Here is an 18,412-nt window from a genome sequence, read left to right as displayed (position 1 = left end):
TATCACATAGTATTCATTGAAAATTACCTGGTGAAAAACACAGGTAATCGCACCAGGAGAAATAACCTCTGTTAACATCATAACATGTTCTCTCACGGTCTGCAGTACCTCTCCGTGCATCCGTCCCGCCCCTCTGTCCACCCACCTCCCGTGCTTTTAACCAGTACCACTGTGCTCGGACACAGCTTTGTTTCTTGCTGTTTTCTTTTAGCCAGTGGTATGTCACACTGAATTTCCGTGTTAATAAACGTTCTTACCAAATGTCATTTTTGATGGCTGCATGCTAGGTGGCGAATCTGAGTCACAGGAGTGTGTATTTTAGACAAGGCAGCTGGAACTGCTCTTGTTGAAAATAATGGGGAAACATCTTTATAGTTGGAGCAAGCTGTGCGGAGCGAGGGGGTGAGGTGGAGTGGGAGTTGGGGGGAACGGAGCCTCTGTCTGTTCCTGGATATGGTGTGCCATGAGGGGCTGTCTGGGACGGGGTACTTGTGTGGCTTGGGGGTCAGCAGAAGCATCATCACCTGGAGACTTGTCAGAAATGCCAGTGACTCGGTCCCATCCAGCTCTACTGATGCAGGAACTGGGAGGAAACCCAGCAATCTGCATTTCACCGGCAGTTCCGACATGGGATAACATTTGTGAACCACTGCGGCACAATCAGGCCCCCAAGAACAGTCTTGGGATAAGGCTTTCTGGCATCTTGCTGTGTCTGCACAGTGGCTCTGACTGTTTTAGAACTAGCTGTGTGCTTAGGGAAGTGGGGAACTCAGGCAGGTAGAAACTGTGCATGGCAACAGGGCATGAGTGCCACCAGGCCAGAAGTCCAGCAAGAGGACTTAGGGCTTTGGGCCCATATCCATCCAGGTAAACAAACCAGTACTGAATTCTCTGCCTGCTGTGTAGGAGAGACAGTGCTAGAGTTTGGGGCTAAAATAATTCAATGAGTGGATTTTAAGGGTTTAATAATTAAAGAGGAATGTGTCAGCTTTGAGCTGTTTCCTTGTTGGGAGCTACTTCACTGTTTTGGGATAAATGCTGTGCTGTCAACTAGTGATGTGAAGGTTGGCTCTTTTATGGAGTGGCTGTATCCTTTCACTCACGCAACCCTGGCAGTCAAATACGAACCCCTAGGCTTCACTCTGAGAGTCAGTCGTGGGTTCTGTTTGATCAGAAAGGATTTAAAAATTTGTGAATGTATGAGGAGCTCATGCAACTCAAGAGCAAACAAACCGACAATCGGGTTAAACAACGGGCACAGAACTTGAAGAGTCGTTTTTCCAGAGAAGATGTACAGATGGCCAGCGGGTCCATGGAAAGGTGCTCAACCTCACTGGTCATTTACACCACAACAGGATGTCACCTCACACCCCTGAGAAGGGCCATCATGAAAGGACAAGAGATGACAGGTGTTGTGAGGGTGCGAAGCGCAGGGAGCCACTGTGACAACAGTGTGGAGGCTCCTTACAAAATTAAAATTATTATATGACCCAGCAGTTCCACTTCTAGGTATTTATCCAAAGGAAATGGAATGAGTTTCCTAGAAGAGACATCTCCCATGTTCACGGCAGCGTTATTCACAGTGGCCAGGATGTGGAAGCAACCTGAGTGTCCAGCGGTGGGTGACTGGATGAAGAAAGTGTGGCGCAAGCACATAGTGGAATACTGAGCCACAAGAAAGAAGGACATCCTGCCACCTGTGACACTGGGTGAACGTGGAAGACAGTATGCTGAGAGATTAAGTCACACACAGAAAGACAAATGTGCATCTGAAAAAGCCAGACACATAGAAGCAGAGAATAGGATGGTGGTTTGAAATGGGGGATGTTGGTCAAAGAACCTACACTTCCAGTTATAAGATGAATAAATTATAGGGGCCTAACAAACAGCGTGGTGACTGTAGTGAATGCTGTATTGTATACCCGAAATTCGCTAAGAGAGTAAAACTTAAATATCCCGCCACACACACACACACACGGTGATACGTGAGGTGATGGGGGCGTTAAGTAATCCTTTCGTGGTGATCATTTTGTGATGCATTTGTGTATCAAATTAATACATCACACACCTTAAACTTGTACAATGTTATGTGTCCATTATGTTTCAATAAAACGGAAAAAAAGACCCCTTTTGAATTTGTGACTTGAGGGCACTGGGTTCCAGTCTCCCTCCACACGTCTCCCTGCTGCTTCCTGAGGCGTCTGAGTTTGATGCCACGTTTAAGCCTCTGACTCCTGAGACGGATCTGTGCACAGGGACTGAGGGGCCAGGACTGTGGCTGCCGCACAGGGAGTGGTACATTCTGTCTTTGGTCTCATCGTCCCACTTGGTAGCATTTCCTTTGTGATTTGGTGACGGGGAGGAACGGAGAGCTTCGATGTGAGTCAGGCCGCTTTCAGCCTTAGGGATCAAGGGCTTATGGCGATGCCGGGGAGCCCATCTGTACTCTGTGACTTGCAGAAGGCTCAGGCCCTGATAGGCAGCACGGGCCTCACCTGGGAGCTGGAGAAGCCCTGAGAGGGGATGGGTGTGCAAGTTCTGCTCACGCACGTGGGGATGTGTGTGCACATCACCCGAGTGGCGGGCTGTGTGGCAGAGCGGGGATTGGAGTGCTGCTTTGGCTTGGTTGTCCAGATCTGTTCCTTGGATGTTGTGCGCTAGTAAACAGAGGAAGGGTTTTTTATGACTTTACAACCTGTTCATGTGAAACCCACTCACCATGGCAGCATGGTCTGGCCCATGTGAGCTTCCTCCCGTTGAAGCTGATGGTGGCATAAGTGTGGCACGGCTGGCTACTGCTGCCCTCGGAGTCTGTGTCCTCCCTCTGGTCTGTGCAGCCGTGTCCCTCTTCTCTTCATTTCCAGCCTCAGTGTCCCACAGCAGTTCTGGTTTGACACCCCCACCCCAACTTTTATGAAGGTCGTGAGATTTTGGTTGGAGTGAGAAGCCGCCACATTAACTTTGGCCCGACTCCCCTGTCAGGTATCCCCAGCCATGATGACCCTTCTCAGAACAGACCTATCTGAGGCCTTGCCAGTCTCATTTTATCGTCTTATGTCGTGTGTCTCTTGTCTTGTTCTGACTCCCCACTTGTTGGCGCTTTGTGTAGAGACTCTCTAGGCCCCTTGGGGTGCCTCTGTGCCCCATTCTTACTGGAGCCATTGCTCTCAGGCTGTTTGGTGTTCCAGATGGAATAGTTGGTGAATAGTGATGCTTTGATGTTTAGAATTGGAATAAAGTAAAAACGAATTTAGATATTGTAATCGTTAGCTGAAGTTGGGTAACAATCTTAGGTACTTCTAGAAAATTGTGTTCTGGAATTTAAGGTGAGAAGGTCCCAGGGTTTTGAGGTCTAGTTCACTGTCTTTCTGTCCCCTGTCTCCCTGGTCTAGCAATTTAATAAATGCTTATGTGTTGGACTTAGTTGAGTTTAATATTCCCACCCTGAATTAGAAGGCCGGTCACCCAGCAAAGTGCAGTTAGAACATGAGATTTATTTTAATGTGGTAAGAGGTATTCTAAACCACCGTAATTCTGAGTCAACATTGGGTATCTCATCAAATGGACCTCAAATGCAGAGCTGTGTTGGAGCAATGATAGCAGCCTTCTGCTTTTTGGCTGGCGGAAGTACTTTCGTTTTTGAGGGGGCAGGACAAGGGGGAAGTGATGGGAGGAGGAGGGAAGAGGAGACACTGCAGGATCCGCTCGGTTGGTCAGATCCCAGAGCCAGAGTCACAGCTGCGTTTCTGTCCTGGCAGATGTCCCAAGAAGGCATTGCTAACAGAACCCTGAAATAACGTCTCCATCTGCCCCTCCCCAAGGGGGCATTTTTCTTTCCCTTCCCTGGGGCAGTGAGTTCCCCTGTGCTTTGAGGGCCCCCAGGGGCAGCTGCCCTCCTGAGGTAGTTCTGGAGGGGATCTGGCCTCTCTGCTTCATGCTCCTGCAGATGTGGCTGGTGCTCCCTAGGCCTTGTGTCTCCACCACCTGTCCTGAGCACTCTGGAGAGACTCTGGGCATGGGGATAGCCCTGGGCTCTGTGCGCTCAGGCTGTCCACCCGGGTCTCCAGCAGCTTATCACTCAGTTCAGGTGAGGTCCCACTTTTGTGTCCATGGAATCCTAGTGAAATGCAGATGTCTAGGCAACCCCATGGCATCTTTGCGCCTGCGTGTTTTGGAGAAGCTGTTCTGAGCTGTCCCCGTGGCGAGCCGCATCACAGGTGGGGGTTCCCGTTTGCAGAAGCCCATTCTGTGGCAGGCACAGTCTGCACCCTTAATGTGCTGGGCTCGTCAACCCGACGGTAATCTAGGGGACGGCCTGTGTTAGCAAGAGGCGCGATGTGATCCCAGGCCCACCCCTGGTGCGCTGCTGCTTTCCTCCAGGCGGGCTCCCCAGGTCGGCAGTGGAGAGAGGGCAGAGAGATGTACTCGGGAGAATGCAGATCTCAGAGATTTACTCCCAAGGCCATAGAGATAAAATTCATACTGGAAAAGGAAAAAGTCTTTTGTCAGAGAAGCAAATTAATTTACACTCGATGGAGGACACTCATAGTGTGAATAGTTGTTTGTTTATGAAATCGATCCCATGAACAATATACACAGATAAGTTGAAGTTTTCACCTGTGCCTTCTGTAACGTAATCAGCCCAAATTAGCTGTGGATTTTGCATCAGATTTTGGTCCAGATTACAAACTGCTGCTTGATAATTTGATGAAATTGTTAGAAATTCTGTTTGTAGCCTGAGGTAAATTTTGGAGCCTGAGGTAAAGAGAACTGAATTTTTGTTTGCAAAGTGTGTAACTTGGAGTGGGGGTAAACTGGGTGGTGGGAGAGGCGGCCCGAGCTCTCGCAGTGGAGTGGGGACGTGCTCTGTGCTGCTCCCCAGCAGTCTCAGGAGGACACGGACAGAGGCGCCAAGGAGGGGAAATTCCACCGTGAGCCTCTCTCCCCAGACTGAACCTCTCACGTGGTCACAGAACCTGTCTAAGCTGGGTCAGTGCCACCTCCCTGTAGACAGAAAGTCAGTCATTTAGAAATCAAGTAGCTTGTGGCATTTGGTTCCTAGGTAGCATTTCATTCCAGGAACCCTCTTGGATGACATGACATGAGTCACGATTCCTGTCATTTGGAGGGTTGTGCAACCTGATGCCTCAGGTACAGACTTTCAACACCCACACCTAGGAATTCTTCCACGTGGGTGTGCTGTACGTGGATGTGTCCTCTGTTGGTAAAATCTGTTGATGATGTTGATCCAGACAAGTCAGAAGTTCTAGTGAAGCCCTGTTCCTGGCTCTGCCTCATCTAGCATCCCAAGTAAAGTGACATTTTATAAACATTTATGCAGTCGTTGGGGGTGTGTCCTAGAGCAGGGGTCCCCAACCCCGGGCTGTGGACTGGTACCAGTCCGTGGCCTGATAGGAACCGGGCAGCACGGCAGGAAGGGAGCGGCAGGCCAGCGAGCGAAGCTTCATCTGTATCTGCAGCCTCTCCCCAGTGCCAGCATCGCCGCCTCAGCTCCGCTTTGGGTTGTCAGGCGTTAGATGCTCGTAGGAGTACCGGTCCCTGGTGCCACAAAGGTTGGGGACCACTGGTGTAGGGCACTGCAGTTTGGTAATGCAGTGTTCTTACCTCTGTACTGTGATTGTAGGTCTGTGACTGTGAATACCTCAGTGGTGAAAGTTAGATGAATTAAATGTCTCAGAGAAGACAAAACCTTTAGCACAGTGACGTATTTCTCCGTTATATGCCACCTGGTCCTTACGACAGTATCTGCATGCCTTCAGGCCTTGCAGAAGCAGCCACGTGGTCCTTGGAGACTAGATTGAAGGCATAAGCCATTTGATAACTTCTCTTTAACACTGTGCAAATGATTTTTCCTGAAAGAAAAAAAGCAAATGGTGCACACAAAGATTTCTGTTTCGTCACGTGGATTTGGCAGAGGCAGTGGCATGAAGGGGCCTCCTGGGGATGCTCAGGCCCTACACTGTTTCAGAGCAAACTTCCGTTTGTCTCATCAGGAAACAGGAGATGTATTGATGAATTGTCCTCTCAATCGGTCCTTTTTGTGAGAGCCTGGAGCAGTATCACTTGCCTGCTTTGCAAAGGGCGACAACTGGGGGTCTGTGGGCAGGCTCTGCCCAGTGCTATGGCTCAGTCATCCCTGTCACACTGCCCACCTGGCGGGCCTTGGGGACGCTGAGCCACCCGCAGCCACACCCCTTAGGGCCGGGGTTCCAAGCTGCGCCCGACTCTAGAGACTGAGCTCTCACGTGTGTTGTCTCATGTCGCCGAGGTGACTTTCTCTGCAGTCACGTGTTGAGTTACTCAGAAGAGTTTCTGGGCACCACATCTTCCCACGTTCACTCTCTCGAGCCGTGAGGCCCACTGTGGAAGCTTGTAGCACGGCTATTTAAAATTTAAATTTAATGAAAATTAAAAGTAATTATGTGAATTAATTACAGTTGCCCTTGAACATGAGTTTTAGCTGTGTGGGTCCACTTGTAGATTTTTTTCAGTAAATACATACAGTGCTGTAAATGTGTTTTCTCTTTCTTCTGATTTTCTTGGTACCGTTTTCTTTCCACTGGCATACTTTGTTGTGAGAATGTAGCATATCACACATATGACATGCATGATGGTGTCAGTAGATGATGAGCGGTAAAGTTTTTGAGGAGTCACAAGTTACATGTTCTTCGGTCACATTAGCCACTTTTTAGGTGCTCAGCAGCCCCTTGTGACAGTTGGCTTCTGTTTGAGGAGGGCAGATGTGTGACGTGCCCATCACAGGACATGCTGTTGAACGGGGTGTCCCTGAGTCAGGGCCTGAACACGGGAGCCAGGGAGACGCCCAGAGCTCACTGTGGGCCTTGCAGGGGGCCTGGGGTGGGGCGACATCTGTGGCCCTGGCCTGCCCACAATGCACTGCAGGCCAAGGTGGCTTCCTGCTGCCACCGGCAGTAGTGCGAGTGAAGGACTGAACTGTTAATGAATAAACCTCTTCTTCAGACGTACAGTTGGCCTTGGACAGCATGGGGGTTGGGGTGCCCAACCCTGTGCAGTTGGAGCCCCTTGGCTCTGTGCTGGTGGGGCTGTGCTGTGTCCTCAGGACTGGGGTGCTGTCGGCGCAGAGCAGACCCGCTTCCTTAGTCCAGTCCAAGGACAGCACTGCCCAGGTACTGAGCTCACAGGTGCCGTGCGGCGCCTCGGCTGAGGCCCTGCGTCCAGGCCATGAGAACCGGGAGATCCTGAGGACGGTGCTGCTTTGCTTTCCTGGTCCTCAGTGACTGCCGCGGTGCTGTAGGAGGCCCACTGAGAACGCTGTCGCTGGTTATGGGCAGCCCGGGCTCCTGGACATTTACATGGGGAAAAAATTCCTGAGTAGTTAGCAGAGGAGGAAGGCAGGGGTGGGGGCAGTTTGGGTGATGCGTTTGGTTTGGGGTGGCGAAGGTCAGATCAAAGCCATCGCCAGGCCAGTGTCCGATTCTCAGAAGGCGCTGGGGGCCCGAAGGGGCCAGTGGCTGCAGGGCTGCTCTTCCGGCCTCGGGAGGAGCCTGCCGGTCCCATTTCCAGGCCGGCATTCCTGGAATGAAGTCCAATCTTACTAGGACCTGTGCCATTGTCATTCAGTAGCAGTTGCTCTAATTACCTGCTGTTAGGTTCCCACTTCAGTGATCCTTAGTTAGAAGCAGTGACAGTAGAAGTGGGGAGGAGTCGGCTACCCAGGATGGAAGCTGATACCGTTGCTCGCCCGCTCCAGCCTGGCCGAGAACATGAAGCCCGGGGAACCAGATTTAGGTGCTTGACTTTCCTCCCAGGCGGATTCGTCAGCTGGCTGGCATTCCCGCAGCTGAGCCAGCCGCTCCTGGGTCTGGTGGTGCATTCCAGGCGTTCACTCTCAACCCGGATGCCAGCACATGCCTGCTATTTATAGGGGAAAAATGCCACATTATTTTATCTGTTGGTTCTGGCGTTTTGTAAGTGTGGGTGCCGAGGCTGAGGGAAGTTCTGCCTTTCGATCGATTTTCATCTCTTAGTGGTGAATGACCTCCACGTGGGTGGAATGCGCAGATGTTATAGAAGTCAGTCCTTTCTCTAGCCCCGTCATGCAGGACAGGGTCACAGTTCCTGCACTGGCTGGCTTGGGGGTTGTGCCAGGAGAAGCGGTGAATGAGGGGGTCACATATTCCCACTGATGCTTTTTGCCTGATGTAGCTTCTTTCCCTTGAGGCAAAATTGTGCAGATGTAAGCGCTGGGAGCTTGTGGGCAATCTGAGGGACAGACAGTACCCCACCTCCCCAACCCCTGCCTCGTGAATCATTTCACGACCCTACTTGTTCGGTGTGCTAGAATTTCCTGTGGGTTTCCCAGCAGGTGCCCCAGTGAGACGCGCCCTGACCAGGCAGAGGTGTCCAGAACTGAGTGTGCATTCCCAGCTCAGCAGGAGCTGACCTGTGAAGTGGTGGATGGTGTGTTTTCTCTTAGCGTCCGGGAATCCACGGACCCCATGCGTGTCAGTCCTAGCCTGCAGTGGGCTTGAGAGGCCCCGGCGCCCTGCCCTCACTGCCCTGGGTCCTTGAGTGGTAGGGGCCTGAGAGGCGCTAATTTAATTCACTGTCACCCTGCTCATTTGTTATAAATTTTTATAGCCCTTTCCTATATAAAGCAAGGTCCTGTTCTTTCCTGGACGAGCTGGTAAGCGCACAACTCTCTGCCTTTGAGCTTCTAGGCCAGGGGTCCCCAACCCCCGGGTGTGGACTGACACCATCCACGCCTGTTAGGAACGGGGCTGCACAGCAGGTGGTGAGTGGCGGGCAAGCAAGCAGAGCTTCATCTGTGTCTGCAGCTGCTCCGCAGCGCCAGCATCACTGCCTCAGCTCTACCTCAGATCATCAGGTATTAGATTCTCATAGGAGCACTGGCCCTTGGGGACCGGTGTTCTAGGCCACAGATGTGCCCGTGCCGGCCCACCCAGCTCACAGGTGTGGGAACGTCCATTTAGCAAGACCAGGGGGAGTGTGTGGCTAAAACAGTGCTCTTGCAACCAACTCAGTGCACATCTATTAGGAAGGGCCATATTGTCACTTGAAATTCTGATTTAAGCTTTAAACCAGCAAGTAACAAGCTCTTTCAATAATCAAACTGCTCGTCTCACATGGAAGCCGGCCCTTTCTGACTGACGGAGCTCGGCTCTGCGGGTGAGTGACATCTGTTCCCTTTCTAGTTTCTCCTGTGCTTAAAGTAGCGGGCAGGTCCGTGTAAACGTGGTCCTTTCTGTTGGGGATGGATGGTGATCTCTCTGCAGGATGCTGGTGTGACTAAATTAGGCTTTAAGGATGCAACTGTGAGGAGGGCCAACCCGTGACGTCACTGTCTCAAGTCTTTTCAAGGGACAAGAGGTATGGATGGGAGAGTTCATATTTTGGGTATGTCTGCTCTTTTGAAATCAAAATTCAAAGAAAAAGTTTGCCTTGAAGTCTTTCCTCATACCTGACTTTGTCCTTGAAGTGTTTCAGGTTCCCTGATTGCTGAAGTTTGCCCGCATCCTTGCAGAACTTCTTCCCTTCTTCGTGTTCCCATTTAAACCCAAGCTAAACCCAAGGTATTGGATTCGAAAAATGCCTTTCCATATCATTTTGCATCTTCTTTGACATTTTACTTGTATAAAATTGGGCAAATGGATTTATCCTTGGTTATAGCTGCTATAATGCCTTAAAGAATCAAAATAATGAAAACAAAACAAAACAAAAGGTATGTCTGAAAAGTCTGGAAATTAAAAGATTCATTTGGAGGCCAGTTTAAAATGGCTCCAGTACAAATTCTACTCACATGGGCCACCTGCCTGGGGACCCAGGGTGTTTGTGAAGGAATAGGGGTGTCTGTATTTCAACTTCTGGATGTAATATTAATGATATTAATTCAGGCAATGCTTGTTGAGTGCCAGTGGGCAGGAGACAGGGATCCATTCATGAAGAAGAAACAGCCCCTGCTTGTGTGAGCTATCCTTTTTGTTCTCTAGTTTTTTTAAAAAAAGACTTAAGTTAAACAGGAAGCATAAAATGTTTTTCTGTCCAGAGCCAGCGAGGTGAAAGGAAATGCTCAGCTGTTCTTTTACGAAATCCAAATGGGCTTCCTGGAGGGAGGGAGTATTAGGGACTGGTGGGGAGAGGGGCTCTGGGCAGGGGGCCCGGGCGGCCTGGCCTCCATGAGAAAGGGTGTATGGGACAAACAAGATGGCAGGTCCCATCAGCCTGAGATGGGAAAGTGGAACAGCCTCAGGAATTCTGGCAAAGGGCTTCTCCAAGTAAGTGAAACCTAGTGCTGGACATTGTGGGTAGAAGGGAAAACTGCCATTCCTGGGACCTCGGTCCCGCGACACCTGCACGTCAGCACTTCTGCCAGTTTTGTATTTGGGAAATGTTTGCCACTTTCGTATGAGCTTGAGCTGGGTACCCGCCAAGCCCCCAGGGAATGCCCGGTTCCTCTGAGCCCACATTTCCCGCTTGTGCCTGCAGTGAGGGGCAGCTGCAGACAGTGCAGCAGCCCGACTGCTGTTTGTGGTGCACACACCAGCAGCTACCTGGTGGTGGTCTGGGCGAGACCCCGCTCTGCAGCTAGGCTGCACCCCCTCTCCTTATGCTTTCAAATTGGCCGTCAGCTGTGAGCCCAGCATCCTGCCCTGGACCCCTGGCCCATGGGACCGTTGCGAGAGACTCATGGATCTCAGCGATAGTGGCACAGACGGCTCAGTAAACCCATTTTGGCTTTGTTGGAACTTGTAGAATGCTCAGCATCGAATTTTAGATCTTTCCCCTTACCCATTCTGTGGGTTATAAGTTGTGATTCTTGTCGGGGAGCAGGTCCCTGAGCCTTTGCTAGTGAGGACAGCAGCTGTAGTGGTGTGCGTGGAAGTGGAGCCCTTCTTCTGTGACACCAAAGGAGTGCGGTTGTACAGCGTCATCTTCACGTCTGAACCGAAGCCTGATGGCATCAGCCCCCAGAGCACACGCTCGCAGACTGCCGGCTCTCGGGCGTGTCCCAGCACGCCAGTGAGTGATTAACTGCTTCCTCGGGGCACCGGTCTGGCAGGTCAGAGGGGAGGCCTTCCCATACCCAGGGTTGTGCAGGACCACTGACAGGGCCTCTCAGGCCCCTGGGAGGGACCGGAGTGAGGATGCTTTGGACCTTTAGCAGCCCTGACGACAGACCCAGTGCCCTTCCCTTGGACAGCCCAGTGCAATGAGCAGGACATTGTATGGCCTGCTCTGTGCTCCGCCCTGGCGATGGTGACGGGCTCATCACATGCTCTGCCATGAGTTGTCACCTCCGGTGCAGAAGCGGAGTGGTTCTGCGTGGCCCCGGCTACAGGAGCAAGGCAGTGGGGTCGTTCGTGTCAGCGGGTCTGGTCGCCGGTCAGGGAACTGCCAGGCAGCCTCCTCCAACTACGGTCTGCCGCCCATGGTGAGGCTCTAGCAGCCTTCTGCACCAGGTTGGCCATCCCACAGGTGTGCCCGCACACTTCTCCCCAGCTCTAGGGCAGCCGGGTTCAGGTCACAGGGATGTTCCTTTTTAGGAGCGGAGTGGGGCTTCGTTATTTCGTTGGCAAGGAGTCCTTGAGTGGTGGGACGTGCTTCCATGTTCGCGAGGGTTTAAATCCCCAGAGGAGAAGTATGGTGGGCAGTGCAGCGGTCCTTGTTTAACGGTGCTGGAGGTGGGGCCAGTCTCCTGAGGTGCGGATGGAGCCCGCAGGTCCCAAGGGTGCTCTGCCCAGTGATGGAGCTTGTGAGCTGACAAGCAGTTCTTTGCCAGGCTGCAGGAGGGTGGGTCTGTCATGGCCTTTCCTTCCTTCCTTCCACATTACACAGAGTTCATTCTGAAGACACAACTTGGAGATCTGAAAACATGGTGAAGAGCGTGGACTGGCCGCTTTACGTATGTTCACTCAGCACTTATTGATGCTCCTCAGTGCCAGACACCTCGGCACCTGCAGGATCCCATTTAGGAAGATGGCCGCGTCCAACATGGCACTGCAGCGTGGAGCCAGGCGGTACCTGAAGGGTTGTGGATACTGGAGGTGGAGTGATTAACTTTCCGTGGGCTGCCGGAAGGTCTCACACGTGGGGACCTTTGAGATGGGCCGGAAAGGCAAGTGCGTGGAAATGGTGCCTTCTTAGCAGGAGGCCGTGATGCCTGTGGCTGGGGAGACTGCAAGCCATTTTGTAATATTTTGTTCCAGTTCTTCAGTGGCTCTCCTATAGCTTTTCTTACTTTGTTTGGTGGAGGACGTCCCTTTGCTGGCTGTATATGTATAAGTCTAAACTTCTTGACTTATTAGTTTGGATCGTTGTGGTGTGATAGAATCCCTAAGAAGGCATTTTTATCGCATAGTCATCATTATTTTGTGGTTAAATAACCTGCAAGTATGGTGAGTTGCGACGTCAGTAGTTTTGAGGCCATTAATATTGAAAACATGTGGACAGCGTGAAGTTAAACACGTGCCATGCTTTAGAAACATTTGTTCTGTGGTCTAAATTAGGGACCTGACTTGGTAACAACCTTCATATTCAAATCCAAAATGGGGATAATGAAATTTTATGGTTTCTTGTTTCTGTTGAGAATTGGCCTCAAGCACAGTCTTGTGTAAATAACAGTTTGTGTGTAGGCCAATGCTAAGGGCAGGGAGTCCATCGATCTTGTCATCCGTAGTGATGAGGAATTTAGACTTTACTAGATTTGGCAGGAAATCCTGAGTGGCAAATTGAAAGAATGTTTCAGGAAATACTGGAATCTGGCAAAATTAATAGGTTTGGCTTATGATTTCCTAAGATTCCCCCAAAGCTAGTAGTTGAGATGAGACAGTTGTAGAAATTCCGTCATGCTGCCCCAGGTCCCCATTTTAAGGGGCAGACTTCACTTGGATGTAAAATGTTCCATGTTTAAGTCCTGGTGGCTGATGACACTGTAGTGACCACCCTCTGCACTGAAGCAATGAGGTTGTGCTTCTCAGGTAACGTCAGCACTGGGTGCGTCTCCTGCAGGAAGAGAGAACTGAACCCCCTGTGCACGCACATGCGCAGACACACACCACGTGCGCACACACACACCACGTGCGCACACACACGCTAGGTGTCCCCTGTTCTCACCGTTTCTAGATGCTTGAGGTGTGCATTGATCTCAATGCCGAGATCTCCTGTATTGTCTTACAGCAGTTTCATCGTTCATGATTTCTGCTTTGCCTGTGCTTTGTAGAGTTTTCAGATACTGGCAGACTTTCCAGCATCCTTGAACTTTAGCTTTTGTAAGAAACCAATATCGAGAATGTGTAGGAAAAGCTGCAAGCCAACAATTTGATTGAGAAAACCCATAATATATGGCCTGGTCCTGAGTGCAAGTTTATGTTTTTCCTTTTCCCCAAGTTTTGGTATCGCTGATCTCTAACTGGCCAAGAGTAAATTGTGCTTGGTGAAATCATAGGCAGCCCCCCCACATGAACTTAAATGGTTCTTTTACCTTTAATATATCTGTTTAGTTCGTATGAGATAATAGAATCGAGAAAAGTGTTTTTGAAAGAAATCCATCTCTGTAGTTTTGGAGAAATAAATATATATATTTTTTCTGGATAGTTTAAAAAGAAAAAGAAAACCCAGTACTCTAAAAATGTATATAATCAAGAGGCTGTTCATTATAATGAGATAAGATTTAGAGTATTAAACTTGAAACTCTCTATATTTGATTTTAGGTTTTGGGGGAGAGTGTCTATATGTGTGTCTGTGTGTGTGTGTGTGCATGTGTGCACATTTCTGTGTTCTCCACACCACAGAGCTCTGGAAATGTGTTGAGCACTCAGTATTTTCTTAAACCACGTTGGTTGACATTTCCATGACAATGTTCGTGATTAATGTTGTTGTCACGTGATACGAGATTTGGGTCCTAAATTTAGATTCAATAGAAAATTACCACAGACATTCTCTAAGTAGTTTTACTTAGCATTTGTGGAAACAGAATCATGGCCCCCAAAGATATCCATGACTAGATCCCCAGAACCTGTGAGTGCTACCCTGCTGGGCAGAAGAGACTTTGCAGACACGACTGATTTAAGGGTCTTGAGATGGGGAGATGGTCTGGGGTCATTCGGTGGCCCAGTGTCATCACAGGGCCCTGATGAGAGGGAGAAGGGTCACAGTTAGAGAAGGAGCCATGACGTGAGCAGAGGATGGGTGACGTGGGAGCCTGGAAAAGCTGGAAAGGACAAGGGAAGGGCCCTTGGAGCCTCACGAGGAAGCAGCCCTGCCCGAACCTTGAGCTTAGCCAGTGAGACATCTGAGCTTCAGAGCGAAAAGAGAGTAACAGTGTGACGATTTGTTAGAGCAGCAGTAGGACCTGGATGCAGGGTTTCTGTTCTTTTTCTCCACGTCTTTTCAAAATGGCTACATTATATCAGCTTTCACAGTGCCCTGAGTTATAACTAGAGGTGGTTTCTAGGACAGGCATTTAAACTACGGTGGAAAAGAGAATTGGACAGAAACAGATCTTCTTTGGATGTATTAAAACAGTGGGTCTTTTAAAAAAGGACATTTCGGTCACAGCGTGATCTCGTTAATAACATGTATAGTGTTGGAAATAGTTCTCCACTCTCTCAGGGAGACTAGGCTTTTATGCGTTGTGTATTAAAATAAAACTTGAAAGCACATGAGAGATAGAAGTCCTGAATCATGTTAATCCATGTTTGAGTGTGGGATACAGAATTCACCCAATTTACTATTTGAAACAGTAAAATTGCATAATTTGTTGAATTTTTTTATGTACTTTGTAATAAATAATGTTCACATGAATTTTGTACATAATAGTTGACATGTCAGAACTTGAATGTGACCATCAGATGTTTCCCAGGCGGACTGGTGGTGGCAGGGCATTTCTGGGAAGGTCATTCTGCATGTTTTCAAGGTGTGAGGTAAGTTCTTGGCTCATGGCCACGGAACTCGCTGTCTTTATACATCAGCACTGTTAAGTCTCCACAGCCTGTCTGGTGGGGCTGGTCGCCACCACAGTCGTTGTAGGATGCGAAGTGTGGTTAGACAGGTGACACGGTGTTGCCCCTTCCCACAAGAGAGACTCAGCGCTCTGGTTCTCGGTAGGTTTGTCTTTTCCAACCCTGGCCTGCCCTCCAGGGAATCCCAGTCACGTCTTGTTGTGACTCCCTGAAGTTCCCTGGCTCACTGAGAAACGACGTGTGGTCCTGTGCTGCGTGTCAGGGCTGCTGTGGTGGTGTCACGGTTGTAGGAAACAGGAGCGAGCGCATGATGCGGGGGTTAGTACAAAACGCCGAAGCCCTTCTGGGGACTCCTGTAGGAGGAGAAATGTAACGCGAGGGCCCAAGACCTCAGCTGACCTTGAGAGCCTGTTGGGATGTGTCCAGAGCATACAGACCTGACGTCTGTGTGCTGGGAACAATCCTGAGCCCTGTGTCCTGCTGGACAGGATGGCTGAAAAGTCCTTCAGCCTTTTCTCTCTGCAAAGACTCTGCCTTCCCATGTGCGCTCAGTAAGAGGCCTGGTGCCCGTGGACCTGGGGCCAGCCCAGGCCCTCCAGATCCACCTCTGTGCGTGGCAAGCTGAGCTGCTCACCCCACCCATCAGTGGGAGCAAATGCTTGCCAACCAAACTCTGCTCACGCATCTCCCCTTCCTGGCACCTGAGCTCAGAGCCAGCATTTGGCCGTTTTAGTCCCCGCCAGGACAAGCTGGCCCGTGGTGAACTTTCTCTGACTGGCCTCTGGCCAGGCCACCTCCATCCCACTCCAGGTCCCTGTTCGTAAGAGGCACACTCTCTGCCCCCATGAGATGCAGGCGGACTGGGGGCCCGCTGTTCTCTCTCCCTGCTGCAGCCAGCTCCTCCATACCCGCTGTAGTTTAAACGTGGGGGTTCCTGAGTAAGGACTGCAAAAAGACTTGAGTGCATTTCTGTTTTCCTCATGTGCATTTCGACATCTAAAATGGGAATGGTGATTTTTGAAGCATGGGTGCATTTTTAAACTATAGTTGAATGTTGTAAACTTTAATGTAGCTTCATTTTAGATTTCTTGCCTGATTAGCTGGAAATTTATTGATTCTTTGGATTGGTGATAATGACTTATGACTTTTTTCTGTGAAGTTATCAAAGCCTTATAATTTAAAACCCGTGTAGTTGTGTAGAGCAGGTGATTGGCTGGAAGAAAGCCAGCCTTTTGGTTTTCTATTAACCACACACGAGGAAGTAAAAGTGGGCGTAGACAGAGATGAATCATCCAGGTCATGCGGGGCGGGGCGCCTGGAGGTTTAGCGGTTCCCCAGCAGTGCGTTTGCCCATGTGGGTGGGTCACGTGCCATAACTCTTGGCAGAGCTGGCTGCCGATGCGCACAGTTCATCGCCCGGGAAGGTCATACCTGCGTGAGAGAGCTTGTTTCTGGTGAGCCTCGGAAAACATTGGTCCAGTCTGATCGACCCTGCTGCCGCTGGGGCTCGGGTAGAGGACTGGCTGCCCCCTGTGCTGGCTGTTTGCTTGTCAGCACCAGCATCCTTTCTGTGGACTTCCCGGGCAGCTGTCCCACGCGTGAAAGCACCTTCAGAGTTGAGGAGCTGGGGCTGCAGCCGTGGTCATGACAGCACTTCTCTGAGACTGGAAAGGAAGCAAAACGGAGATTGTTCCAAAACGTACCTGTGAGATCATCTCACCGTTCTGATGAAAGCGTAGTCAGAGGGTGCAGGAAGAGGACCCGGGAGAAGCCCTGTCGTCAGCTAGGGTTCTGGGCGTGGACTGCCGTGGCCAGGCGGGTTGCTGGGGGCCTTCCTACACAGAGGGCCAGCTCAGGCTTCTGTAACAGGGTGCCCTAGACTGGCCTTAACCAACAGACATTCACATCTCACGGCCTGGAGGCTGGACGTCAGAGGTCAGGGTGCCAGCAGGGTCATCTTCTCCTGCATCCTCACCTGGAAGGGGCGAAGGGGCTCTCTGGGTCTCTTTACAAGGACAGTAATTCCATCACGAGGGCTGCACCCTCACAGCCTCATCACCTCCCAGAGGCCCTACCTCCTGACACCACGATGTGGGGGTTACAGTGTCATCCCATGAATCTGGGAGACACACACATTCAGTCCACAGCACAGGGCGTCTGCCCCCTGGTGGCTGAGCAGGGAAGACGTGGCCCTGTGGCTCCGGCTCCATCAGGCCCTCAGGTGACACAACGGTCAAACCAGGTCCTCCCCACACGCACAGCACTTTAGGGACAGACTCTGTGAACCCACACTGCTCCCCATGCCACCCTCCCTTTGCCTGTCGCTCATTCCCACAGTTTGGATTGACCAGAGGTGTCCTGATGTGTCTAGAGTGCTCCTGTTGGTCCAGCTGCCCAGGCGTGTACACGAGGCGCTCCAAACCCTTCTAAAACCTTGGTGTGAGCCCTTACGCGCTCATGTCTCCACACCTTTGAACAGCTGGACTCCACCTGTCCCCTGTGCGGAGCCTGGCGGTCTGGCTCAGTTGCCATCTTCCTCTCATCCCACATGTCGTGGGAGATGGCCTAGGCCCGTGCCAGACAGAAATGATATTCCTGAAAAAGCCTCACTCTGGTACCCCACTTAAAGTTCTGAAATGTTTGATATTCTTGCGCACACCACCAAATTAGAATCCTGGTTACTGTGCGTTACTTCAACGTGCAGCCCTGAGCCTGGGCTCTAAGCAGCACTCCCAGGTTCTCTGAGGAACCAAAAAAGCCACAGTAGAAGTTGTCACGACTGAAGCCATGAAGCTGGCATCGCTTATCCAGACTTCAGTACCCACGGCGGTGCCGGTTGACGCCGACGCTCAGAGGATGCTAATTTAATGACCCTTCCAGGGGTTTGCCTGTCTGTGGGGTGTGGCGAGCCCCTTCTCCACCTGCAGGATAGAATTAACTGACAGGAATTTTATGGATTTATGTTCTTTTATGGATTTATGCTGGAGAAGTTCAGAGTACTTGTAATGAAAGGTGTTTGTTTCTATTCAAATTCCATATTCGGATTCTAATGATATACAAACCATTCCTATGTCTGTAAACGCTTCAGCCTGATTTGGGTGGGATCAGAAGATAATTATGCTGAAATTATCTTGCATGTTTATTTTGGTGTTGGTGATAAGGGATGTAGTTAGAAGTAACTGCTTGTCTGAGGACTGCTTTGCCTCATTTTTGGTAGACACTGGGCATTTCCTTGGCCTTTCCTCTGCCTGAAGGCAAAGGCAGAACATTTCAGTGACTCTGGTGTCTTCTCCCTTTGCTGTGGAACACGTGTTCTGTGGATTCTAAAAGCTCAGACCAAGTGGTCCTTGATAATCTCTTGTCTAGTCACATAAATGCTACTTAATAAAAGCTGTGTTGTAGATGCTTGAAGCTGAAAACTCCTTTTA

At 50.4% G+C, this 18,412-nt stretch overlaps 1 protein-coding gene and 1 long non-coding RNA gene across 2 annotated transcripts in view; both read left to right on the top strand.

Moving 5' to 3' along the window:
- The window catches only part of DIP2C (disco interacting protein 2 homolog C), a 236,658-nt gene that overhangs the window by 43,023 nt on the left and 175,223 nt on the right, over window positions 1–18,412 (top strand). The gene's annotated exons all lie outside the window — the stretch shown is intronic.
- Window positions 4,755–17,871, top strand: LOC111731959. The gene is made up of 5 exons (XR_002777377.1): window positions 4,755–7,169; window positions 9,098–9,192; window positions 9,300–9,393; window positions 9,503–9,596; window positions 10,855–17,871. It is a non-coding gene; the product is annotated as an uncharacterized LOC111731959 (long non-coding RNA).

This window comes from Pteropus vampyrus, unplaced genomic scaffold, assembly GCF_000151845.1.
Source record: "Pteropus vampyrus isolate Shadow unplaced genomic scaffold, Pvam_2.0 Scaffold415, whole genome shotgun sequence".
In the NCBI taxonomy this organism is placed as follows: domain Eukaryota; kingdom Metazoa; phylum Chordata; class Mammalia; order Chiroptera; family Pteropodidae; genus Pteropus; species Pteropus vampyrus.
The sequence above is the reverse complement of the archived record's forward strand: the minus strand, read 5'-3'. Positions and strand labels throughout refer to the sequence as shown.